This window comes from Phyllobates terribilis, unplaced genomic scaffold, assembly GCF_046119375.1.
Source record: "Phyllobates terribilis strain yellow unplaced genomic scaffold, ASM4611937v1 Scaffold_5__5_contigs__length_657084704, whole genome shotgun sequence".
Classification (NCBI taxonomy): Eukaryota; Metazoa; Chordata; class Amphibia; order Anura; family Dendrobatidae; genus Phyllobates; species Phyllobates terribilis.
Window position 1 is genome coordinate 238,158,414 of NW_027362765.1, and position 11,481 is coordinate 238,169,894.

Here is an 11,481-nt window from a genome sequence, read left to right on the forward strand (position 1 = left end):
GCACTTGTCACTTTTTTGAGCGCACTCAGGTTTTGACACAAATTCGGGCTTTCAAAAAAAAAAAATCTGTTCTCATTTAGTATATGTGCATTGCTTTTACCAATATATTGTATTGTAATGTTATCTATCTATCTATCTATCTATCCCTTCCTTCCTGAGATAAGCTGCAATAATGCATTTGTCCTTTGCTACACCATTGCACACACACCACATACCTAGCCAGTGGCGTTGTTATCAGCTGCTACCGTCTTAACTCAACTGTCCCATCAGTTGGGTGTTGCTGAGTACCAAGCATTTAAAAAAAATTGGGGGGCCGCTATGATTTCTTTAGTGAAATGCTGGCTCCCTCTGGTGAAGCACTGACTTCTTTAATTTTCTATCTGTGGATGAAAAAAAAGATCTAAAAAGTTTCGTCTGAGATGTTGTTTTAAAGTGCTACCCATGTCTGTCAACCTGAGCATCCTATTGGTTTTCACCAAGGTAGGTAGATTGCTTGCAATAGATGTAATGAGTTAATGGACCAAAGGAATAATGCAAGAGAATGGGACAATGGAATAATGCAAGAATGGAAGAATGGAACAAGCATTGCACGTGTCATAATGGGCTCCTGGCCTTTATCTGGCTGTGCTGCTGCAGTCAGCTTCAGTCTGCAGGGAGCCTGCTGACTAGGAAGAAGGTGGAACGCTGCTCGTTTGTTCACTAATTAGTTATCCTCTCCCCATCCCCTGGTCTTGTGGTGCGTGGGACAGCAGGGGGGAGGGGAGAATGTGTGAAAATATTCAGACTTATGCAGATTAAAAACGCGTGTGTGTGCTGCAGCAGCAACAAGCAGTAAAGTTGTGGGTTTTAAGGTGTTTATTGATGAACAACATGTCTTCCTAAGGGTAGTCTTTGTCCCTATCACTACAATGGGTGCTTTCTGGAGGTCAGGGTGCAGTCATAGGCCGAAACCAATTCAGGTTATCGCTTCTCGGCCTTTTGGCTAACATCAAGTGCAGTATCTGTTCTCATTTAGTATATGTGCATTGCTGTTACCAATATATTGTATTGTAATGTTATCTATCTATCTATCTATATATCTATCCCTTCCTTCCTGAGATAAGCTGCAATAATGCATTTGTCCTTTGCTGCACCGTTGCACACACACCACATACCTAAACAGTGGCCTTGTTATCAGCTGCTACCGTTTTAACTCAACTGTACCATCAGTTGGGTGTTGCTGAGTACCACACATTTAAAAAAAATTAGGGGGCTGCTACGATATCTTTAGTGAAATGCTGGCTTCCTCTGGTGGAGCACTGACTTCTTTAATTTTCTATCTGTGGATGAAAATAAAGATCTAAAAAAGTTTCGTCTGAGATGTTGTTTTAAAGTGCTACCTATGTCTGTCAATTTGAGCATCCTATTGGTTTTTACCCAGGCAGGTAGCTTGCTTGCAATAGATGTAATAAGTGAATGGAACAATGGAATAATGCAAGAGAATGGGACAATGGAACAATGGGCTCCTGGCCTTTATCTGGCTGTGCTGTTGCAGTCAGCTTCAGTCTGTAAGAAGCCTGCAGACTAGGAAGAAGGTGGACCGCTGCTCGTTTGTTTATTAATTAGTTATCCTCTCTCCTCCCCCTGGTCTTGAGGCACACGGAACAGCAGGGGGATGGGAGAATGTGTGAAAGTAGGCAGACTTATGCAGATTAAAAACGTGTGTGTGGGCTGCAGCTGCAACAAGCAGTAAAGTTGTGGGTTTTAAGATGTTTATTGATGAACAACATGTCTTCCTAAGGGGAGTCTTTGTCCCTATCCCTACAATGGGTGCCTTCTGGAGGCCAGGGTGCAGACATAGGCCGAAACCAATTCCGGTCATCACTTCTCGGCCTTTTGATTAAGATCAAGTGTCTTCACTGTTCTTATCTGTGTAATATATGATACGTCCCCTATCTGAGTAACCATATATTAAATGGATTTTTAGAACAGGGAGATGGGAAAAGAGCTTGCAGACGCCAGGGCTGCATGCAACAGCCACTCCTGATCACCCTATTAACACATTATCCCATCATGGCTGTGGCGCCCCTGAGGGTTCGACCGCCACAGGGATGCTGCACTTCTTTAATGGAGTGTAGTGTTCCTCCTCTGAGGTAAGACCAGCGTGATAGTTGTGACCCAACCTTTGCATCCAACACCACATTTCTCCACCAGAGGGGGCTAGTATGCACTAGGTGCTGCTCCCCTGGTTACAGGGAGACTGGGGAACCAAGAGTTATGGGAACCAGTTAGTGGGTGAGGGTGGAGGACTCACAAGTTAGTTACACTTTAGATTTCATATTTAATAAAAAGCCATCTTTGGTCTTGGTCTTTTGCTGGTCCTTGATAGTCAAGGTCTTTCGACTGTTCTTCTGTGCTGTCAAATACTGTGTGTAACTGTGACCTCCCTCCCGGAGCGCAGATCCTGTGTGGGCCTGCAGGGTCGGGAGACACAGCCCTCGTACCCCGGCCTTGGGACGAGAGGCAGGTTGTAGACGGGAAATGTCTCAACCCGGCCAATGACCAGGACCAAGAAGGCCCGGAGCTTAAGAGTGTGGCTCCACAGGAAATGGATCCCAGGCATGATGCAGACAGAGCGGTGTACGCCACCTGTCCTCGCCATGCTGATATATTCAGAGGGAGTCCGGCTGCAAGAGGGGTACCGGCCCCCGACACCCGACCTTGCCACTCCATGTCCTGGTCGGGAAAGCCCGGTAGGCCCAGAGGATCCCACCGGGTATCAGACGGAGCGGAGCTGCCACCCGTGCCCTTGTTCTGAGAGGAGCTGAGAGGGAGACCCGGCCTATTTGCACACACACGGACAGGAAAGGAATCGGTCTGTAGTTCAGGAACACTCTGCTGTAGGGTCCCAACTGAATGCTGGACTTACTCGGAGGTTGTCGGACCCCCGTCTCTGGTGAGCGCAGGACTCCGCGGGGAGCAGGGAGTCGCCTTCCTTTGCCAGCTATGTGAGTAAAGCCTTGGAAGTTCACCCCTATGGCCTCCGGACTGTTATTCCTGCGCCACACCGTGCGACGCGGCATCCGTTCCCCTCTACTACTACCCCCTCCATCCTGTCCCTCTGCCCTGAGGCCTTGCTCCGCCTGTGGGGAGTAGTAATAACTTTGACCGCCATAACATCATGCCTCAGCGGACTGCAGCGGCGCTGGTGGCCCTTCACTAGGCACCACAGGTGGCGTAGTCGTTAATTAGCCACTCAACCCGGATAAGCCCACACCATCTCCTTTTAATGTGACGGCCCTGAGCACGGGTCGGGTCCGGGCCACGGCTGCATCCCATCTCTCCATCACAGGACCCGACTCCGAGTCCCCCATCACCCAGGGTAAACTAATAGGGCTTCCACCGGAGAGGACGTCACATGGCCATGTTGTGTTTTTAGGGAAGGGGAGTTCAAAGGAACCACATCATAGGGTAAGTGTCAGATTTCACCATTTGTCCTATAATGCATTCAAAAAAATGTTTGTATTAATGATATATTATCATTTAAAAACTGTATTATCAGCATTAAATACCATTCTTTATAACTGAACACAAAAAGAAAAGAATTCAAAAGGAAAAAAAATACGAGTGGCGATCCTTAAAAATCTCTATCAAAATTCTCTATCAAGTCATGATCTATCAAACTAAGGAATCCCAGCCTGTCAGTGAGGTTAGTGCTTAGTCAGCAGCACTACTGACAGATTCTTTCAGCCTCCTTTAGGCTGTGTGCCCACTATGGGTTTTTTAAGCCGTCGCGTGACCTGTCACACGACTAAATGACGTCATGGCAGGTCCTTTTAGTTCACTGCGAGCTGCCGGAAAGCCAAGATGATCCGATAAGGACACCAGGGGCCATCAGAAGGTAAGTATAATATTTATTTTTCATTTTTTACCATTCTTTCGGTCATACTATATAAATCCATGCCAGTTGCATGGATTTATATAGTGTGACCAAGTTGTCAAGCACTTTCCAAGTGATGCTAAAATCGCTTGGAAAGCACTTGACAACTCGCATGCGGGAATGCAGGTGAAGAACGCTTCACTTCCGCTTGTCCCTGGCAGGAAAAACGCATGTACAATCCGCATGTATAATCCGCATGCGTTTTTTCTACCAGGGAGATGCAGAAACGCTCAGGAAAAATCCGGATAATTTCTGCATCATAGGCACATAGCCTTAGGCTATGTGCCCACGATGCAGAAATGCTGCATATTTTTTACGCTTCTCCGTGGTAGGAAAAACGCATGCGTTTTTTACATGCGTTTTTCCCGCCAGGTAGAAGCGTTTGTCAAGCGTCTTTGCATGCATTTCTGCATGCGGGTTATCCAGCTCTTTTCCAAGCGATTTTAGCATCACTTGGAAAAGTGCTTGACAACTTGTTCACACTATATAAATCCCTGCAACCGGCATGGATTTATAGTAGTGTGACCAAGTTAGTTAAAGAAAAAGAATGGTAAAAAACAAAAAAATAAAGTTTATACTCACCTTCTGTTGTCCTCCCGGTGTTATCTTCCCCGCATCCGGTGTGTTGGGCGGCTCGCGCTGTTGTGAAGGACCTGCGGTGAAGTCATTGAGCCATGTGATGGGTCACATGACTCAGTGACGTCATGGCAGGTCCTTCACAACAGCGCGAGCATTGCAATAGACCGGATGGAGCGGACAAAACACCGGGAGGACATCGGAAGGTGAGTATAAGCTTTATTTTTTATTTTAAATTCTTTTTTTTACAGTTTCTATGGTACCCAGGTCTGGATGAGAGTCTCCTCTCCTCCAGACTTGGGTACCACCCGCACATAGAAATGCATAATATCTGTGTGTAGAAATGTACTGACACGGATATTATGCATTTCAATGCAAGTCAATGGCAGTGATTACGCTGCGTGTCCGCAAAATTAATGGACATGCTGCGGATTTTTGAGCGCAGCATAAATGCTGCGGAAAAATCCGCAGCATGGGCATTGACATTGCGGCTTGTCATTGGGGAAATTCCGCAGCATAAACGCTTGGAAAACGCATAGTGGACACATAGCCCTGAGGAACAGAAAAAGAGATAAGAGAGATGGAAGATAAGGAAAACAATGAATAGCACTCCCAGCAATTCAGTTTTCTGGTGAATGCTGGTGAGTCACGATCCCATAAACTAAAGCCCCCGTCTCACATAGCGAGATTGCTAGCGCGATCGCTGCTGTGTCACGGTTTTGGTGACGCAACAGCGACCTCACCAGCGATGTCGCTATGTGTGACACTTTGCAGCGATCAGGCCCCTGCTGTGAGATGCAAAGTGTCCTGGACCATTTTTTGGTCGTTGCCCTCCCGCTGGTCAGCACACATCGCTGTGTGTGACCGGCGGGAGCAGCGATCAGGCTGGTAACCATGATAAACATCGGGTTACTAGGGGCACACACGCACTTAGTAACCCGCTGTTTATCATGGTTACGAGCCTGCTAAAGTGAGCGGTAACCTCCCGCTCACCGTAGCAGAGTGGTAACCATGATAAACAACGGGTTACTAGGTGTGCGTGTGCCCCTAGTAACCCGCTGTTTATCATGGTTACCAGCCTGCTCCTGCTTCAGCAGGCTGGTAACCAGGAGCAGGACATTGTGGAAAGATTCTTTCCACAATGTCGCTGCTCCCCTGATCGTTGGTGAGCCTGCCTGTTTGGCAGATCACCAGAGACCACATAGCGACGCAGCAACGATCCCTGACAGGTCGTATCGTTGTCGGGATCGTTGCAGCGTCGCTAAGTGTGACGGGGCCTTAAGAAATCCAAACCTGTCAGTGGGTTAGCACTTAGTCCGCACCACCACTGACAGACTCTGTCAGTTTTCAATACTGGGAAAAAAAAGGGGAGAGAGAGAAAAAAGGGAGAGGGGGTTAGAGAAATGAAGGATAAAGAATAAAAAACCATGAATAGCACTCCCAGTGATACAGTTTGCTGGTTTACTGAGCGCATGTTTCTATACTAATCCCTGCATTAATAAAACTTCAGTATCGTCAAAAAGCCAGGCAGCAAATTTATCATAGAGTGAAAAAATTACAGATTAAATCATATTCCTCCACTAAGAGTTGTTTTAAAAGATCATTATTTAATTGGTAAGCTCTACCAAAACATGGTTTTACCGCTCGAGAGAGACAAAACCACTATATTGAAATCTTCAGTGTATACGGCTATTGTAGTGCGGTATTTTACAGGATTTGCTATACATGTGGCACTATAACTACCCTTTATTTCATAGGTCTGAGAAATGGCACAGCGCTATTAATAGGAATTTAGGGAAGAGTAAAATGATAATAAATAAATAGAGATGTTGGGACATAAAGGACAGATTGCTGCGATGTCCATAAGACTCTTTTCACTATCCCACTGAATTCAAATCTATGCTTAATCAACCAACAATGATAGATTAATTAAAAATGAAATTAAAAATTATGAATTTATATTATTACTAAATTTGTATCCACATCAATGTGTCCACCTTGAAATTAATCTATAATACCATTGTATAATTCATTTAAAATTAATTTAATAAAAATAGAAGAATTAGTTAAATGGAATTAATAAAATTTAATATATTTATTCAAATTAGTATATGTACTGGAATCCCTCATATGAGTTGTATAAAATCCCAATAATTTAAATGCTTAATATAATTAAAATAATATACTTAAATAAACACATTTTTAGATAAAATTTTATATAAAATATATAATTATTTTTTTCATAAAAACACATCAGTGATCTCATAGAGCCTATATGGAGTCAGAGTATTTAGTTTGTATATCCAATAAATTTCTTTCCTATTTAATTGTTCAATCAGATTTGGGAAATGCAATGGAATCTGTTCTACTGGAAAATCTTTAGTTGTTTATATTCCTTGCTATGTTTAACTGTACAATGTCTTGATAAGCCATGTTTTAAAAAAACATTAGTGATGTTCGATCTGTGAGAATTCAGCCTTTTATGGAGTGGCTGAATTGTTCTTCCCACATACAATCTTCTGCATGAACATATGAAGACGTATATTGCAAAGCTACTAGAGCAGGACAAATGGTTTTTAATTACAAAAGTTTCACCAGTCTGATCATGACAAAAAGAAGTGAGTCAGTGACAAATGATCTCACAACATAAACAGTTTCTCATGCCACATCTGTACACTCCAGGGGTATGAGCAGGCAAGGGATAATATATTTTTTCTTTTTCTATTTCTTTTAAACGGCTAGGAGCCAAAATGTTTTTAAGCGTAGGAGCTCTCCGAAATGTAACCAGGGGATTTTTTGGCAGAGTTTTTCCCAAAATTGGATCATTCAGGAGAATGTGACGCGCCCCCTGGGCCGTGTTTCAGGGGATACCCGGAGCCGGATCGGACGGGGGTTGTAGTCTCCGAGTGGCGGCGACCCGGTCCGTGCCCAGGGTGTCAAACTAAGTGGCAGAGTACTAGCAGTAGATGGTTGATGACTACGCCACCCGTTGAATGCAGCTATGGAGCTGCCGCTGCAGGGCAGACCGCTGAGGCCGGTGGAAGGATGGTGCAGCGTGGATGGTATAACCCCCAACGGGAGGGGTATGGCCTCAGGGCAGCCGACGTGGATGATGGGGGTAGCAGGAACCACTCAGAGACGGTGCGGTGTAGTTCAGGGTCTTTACTGGTGACAAAGATAGACCCTCCCGGAGTACTTGCTAGTGATAGGGGCCTGGTCAGTCCTTGAGCAGATGGGATCTCCCCTGGCCAGGCGGAGTTGTAGGCCTTCCCAACTAACTGTACTCTTCTGGCTACCTTGCTAGAGGCGGGAATAAGTAGCCCACGTCCCTGAGTGTACCGTGTGGTGCTCACCCGTATGGCCGGTGACTCGGGGCCTTCTAATGGCTTCCGCTCCACGATGGCGGTGCTGGTCCCACGCGTGTGACCGTGCCTTCGGGCTTCTGGGCCAGAGGACCTGAAATCCTCTGCCGGACGGTTTCTGCTGCTGGGTAGGAGTTAGTCCCCACAGCCTCGGACTCCGGGTCCGGTAAGAAATCTTCTCAGTCAGGGCGAGCTCTGCAGCTGCCAGCCCCTGACTCGTTGTAACACGGCTCCCCACAGAGCTCCTGATGTTTCTTGCTATGCTGCTTCTCTTCTCTACTCTTGTTCTGTCTTCTTTCTCACTAACCCTGCCTCAGCCCCGGGTTTATATAGGGGAAGTCCTTCCCCTCCCAAGACTGGGCAGGAGGTGTGGCATGCACAGGATCCCTGACCAAAGGACCTCCCACCTGCTCTCAGACGTAATATCTCTATCACTGTGGCAACCAGACCCCTGGGGTGTCACATTCCCCCCTAGTGAAATTTAGTACTCTGGGACTAAACATATTTTTTTTTTTTTTTAGAAAAACATAACAAAGTATAACAATAACAATACAATAAGAAAAACACATAAGATGGTTACGGCGTGTCCGCAACCGGGTGCAGTTTTGAAAAGCAAGGTGTCCATTTCACCAAAACAGGGAGACGTAACCAGGTAGGGGCCTGTCCTGCCCCGAGTTCTTAACAGTCTTTAGTCCATCCTGGGTTACGCTCCAACTATGTACAAGGATTCCCGGTAAATCCACCAAGGACTCCTAAAAATAACTAGAAACACAAAATTATACACAAGCAACTATAAACAAGTAAACATTATAAGATAGCTTAAACATTTAGATCCTCCAACGTGTGGGTAGCTGGCCTCTAGTGGCCCTAGTGGACCTACGGAGCTGACTGTCTGGCCCTGAACTACAGGGTGTAGGAGCTGTCAAGGGTAAACTGGGCAGCTGTCTATGGGCCCTCTGGCTCACTAGGGGTATGGCAGGCTCACTATAAGCAGAGGGTTGATTTTCCGGGTCTGCTTGTGTAGAGTCTTCTGCCTCCTGGACCGGCTGTTCTTCCAGCTCTACCGGTTGCTCCGTAGGTTCTTGGGATGATGGTTGGAGGAAGGTGAGTACGGGTACCACAACTGCACCATTGACTTGAGTCCAAGACCGAGGAAAGTCCCCGAGCACGGTACTAACCATATCTTCCCTTTCCTCTACGGGTCGATGGTCTTCTTGTTCCTCTTCAGGGTTCCTCAGTTGTTCGGGACACTTCTTCAGGTGGTCCCGGGATATAGGGCATGGTGAAGGGCATAACTGCAGCAGCGGTGGCGCTGGCGGGGGTTGAGGCAGTGAAGCTCTCCTCCGTATCCGACATCTTCCTCCCCCCTAGTGGACCGTGGCCTACCTTGCGATGATCCTGTTCCGTAGGCCGCGGCTCCGCAGTGGATCGTCAGGGTTGAGGACCTTCCGTCGCGCTCCAGTGACGTCGGCGTCTGCTGGGCTCCTTCCAGGACCTTACGCAACGTCCGGACGTGAGGCGGGGCTTCAGTTCTCGCGCGCTTTCGGAGTCCACGCCCCTCTTCTTCCCGCGCGGCGTCCTCAAGATGGCGTCCAATGGCGGGAAAACTCCACGGATGGCGGGAAGAAGGTCGAAGATGGCGCCGGATGGCGGGAAAACTTCGCGGATGGCGGGAAGAAGGTAGAAGATGGTGCCGGATGGCGGGAAACCTCCACGGATAGCGGGAATCTTCACCACTGGTAAGTTTGAACAGTCTTTGCTTTTCAGGCACGCAGTACCCGGTGGTTGCGGGCACGAAATCCTGCCGACTACGCCAAAGTTGACGCGCCCCCTGGGCCGTGTTTCAGGGGATACCCGGAGCCGGATCGGACGGGGGTTGTAGTCTCCGAGTGGCGGCGACCCGGTCCGTGCCCAGGGTGTCAAACTAAGTGGCAGAGTACTAGCAGTAGATGGTTGATGACTACGCCACCCGTTGAATGCAGCTATGGAGCTGCCGCTGCAGGGCAGACCGCTGAGGCCGGTGGAAGGATGGTGCAGCGTGGATGGTATAACCCCCAACGGGAGGGGTATGGCCTCAGGGCAGCCGACGTGGATGATGGGGGTAGCAGGAACCACTCAGAGACAGTGCGGTGTAGTTCAGGGTCTTTACTGGTGACAAAGATAGACCCTCCCGGAGTACTTGCTAGTGATAGGGGCCTGGTCAGTCCTTGAGCAGATGGGATCTCCCCTGGCCAGGCGGAGTTGTAGGCCTTCCCAACTAACTGTACTCTTCTGGCTACCTTGCTAGAGGCGGGAATAAGTAGCCCACGTCCCTGAGTGTACCGTGTGGTGCTCACCCGTATGGCCGGTGACTCGGGGCCTTCTAATGGCTTCCGCTCCACGATGGCGGTGCTGGTCCCACGCGTGTGACCGTGCCTTCGGGCTTCTGGGCCAGAGGACCTGAAATCCTCTGCCGGACGGTTTCTGCTGCTGGGTAGGAGTTAGTCCCCACAGCCTCGGACTCCGGGTCCGGTAAGAAATCTTCTCAGTCAGGGCGAGCTCTGCAGCTGCCAGCCCCTGACTCGTTGTAACACGGCTCCCCACAGAGCTCCTGATGTTTCTTGCTATGCTGCTTCTCTTCTCTACTCTTGTTCTGTCTTCTTTCTCACTAACCCTGCCTCAGCCCCGGGTTTATATAGGGGAAGTCCTTCCCCTCCCAAGACTGGGCAGGAGGTGTGGCATGCACAGGATCCCTGACCAAAGGACCTCCCACCTGCTCTCAGACGTAATATCTCTATCACTGTGGCAACCAGACCCCTGGGGTGTCACAAATGTGCCAATTTTCCTGTATAATATTGCGATTTTTTTTGTAACTCACATTTAAGATGGTCATAAAGTTGGTTTCAAATTTATCCATTGTATCTGGGGTTCTTACTTTTTTTTTTAATTAATTGGCTTTGGGTGAGGTTTTTGTATTATTAAAGGCCCGTTTAATGAGTTGTTTTGGGTATTTTTGTTACTGAAATCTCTGACTCAAAACTTCTGCTTGGCTCATAAAATCAGCATTTAAGGTACAATGTTTCCTTATCCTTTTGAATTGATTCACTAGTATGTTGTCCAACCATTTATTATAATGTCCGCTTTTATAATGGATGTAGCTGTTGGCATCGACTTTCTTAAAGAATGTTTTTGTGCATATCTTATCATTACTTGTAAAAATCACTAAATCTAAAAAATTGATTTTCACAGGACTACAATTAATAGTAAAAGTAATGACCCAATTATTGGAATTAAGATCTCTTACAAATTGCTTCAGATTTTCCACAGAATCGTCCCAGATAATAAATATGTCATCAATAAACCGTTTATAACACGGTTACTGATGACATACTACGATACTGAAGTTTTATTAATGCAGGGATTAGTATAGAAACATGCACTCACCAACAAACAGTATCACTGGGAGTGCTATTCATTGATTCTTATTCTTTATCCTTCATTTCTCTAAAACCTCGCTCCTCTCCTTTTTTTCTCTCTCCCCCTTTTTTTCCCGTATAGGAGACTGACAGAGTCTGTCAGTGGTGGTGTGGACTAAGTGCTAACCCACTAACAGGTTTGGATTTCTTAGTTTAAGGGATTGTGACT

General features: G+C 46.9%; 1 non-coding gene and 1 pseudogene across 1 annotated transcript; both read left to right on the forward strand.

Annotated features, from left to right (window-relative positions):
* Positions 1 to 962: 962 nt before the first annotated feature.
* On the forward strand, positions 963 to 1,148 carry LOC141151057 (U2 spliceosomal RNA). The gene has a single exon (XR_012246975.1). It is a non-coding gene; the product is annotated as a U2 spliceosomal RNA (small nuclear RNA).
* Positions 1,149 to 1,859: 711 nt separating this feature from the next.
* Positions 1,860 to 2,025, forward strand: LOC141150955 (U2 spliceosomal RNA; annotated as a pseudogene).
* The last annotated feature ends 9,456 nt before the right edge of the window (positions 2,026 to 11,481 follow it).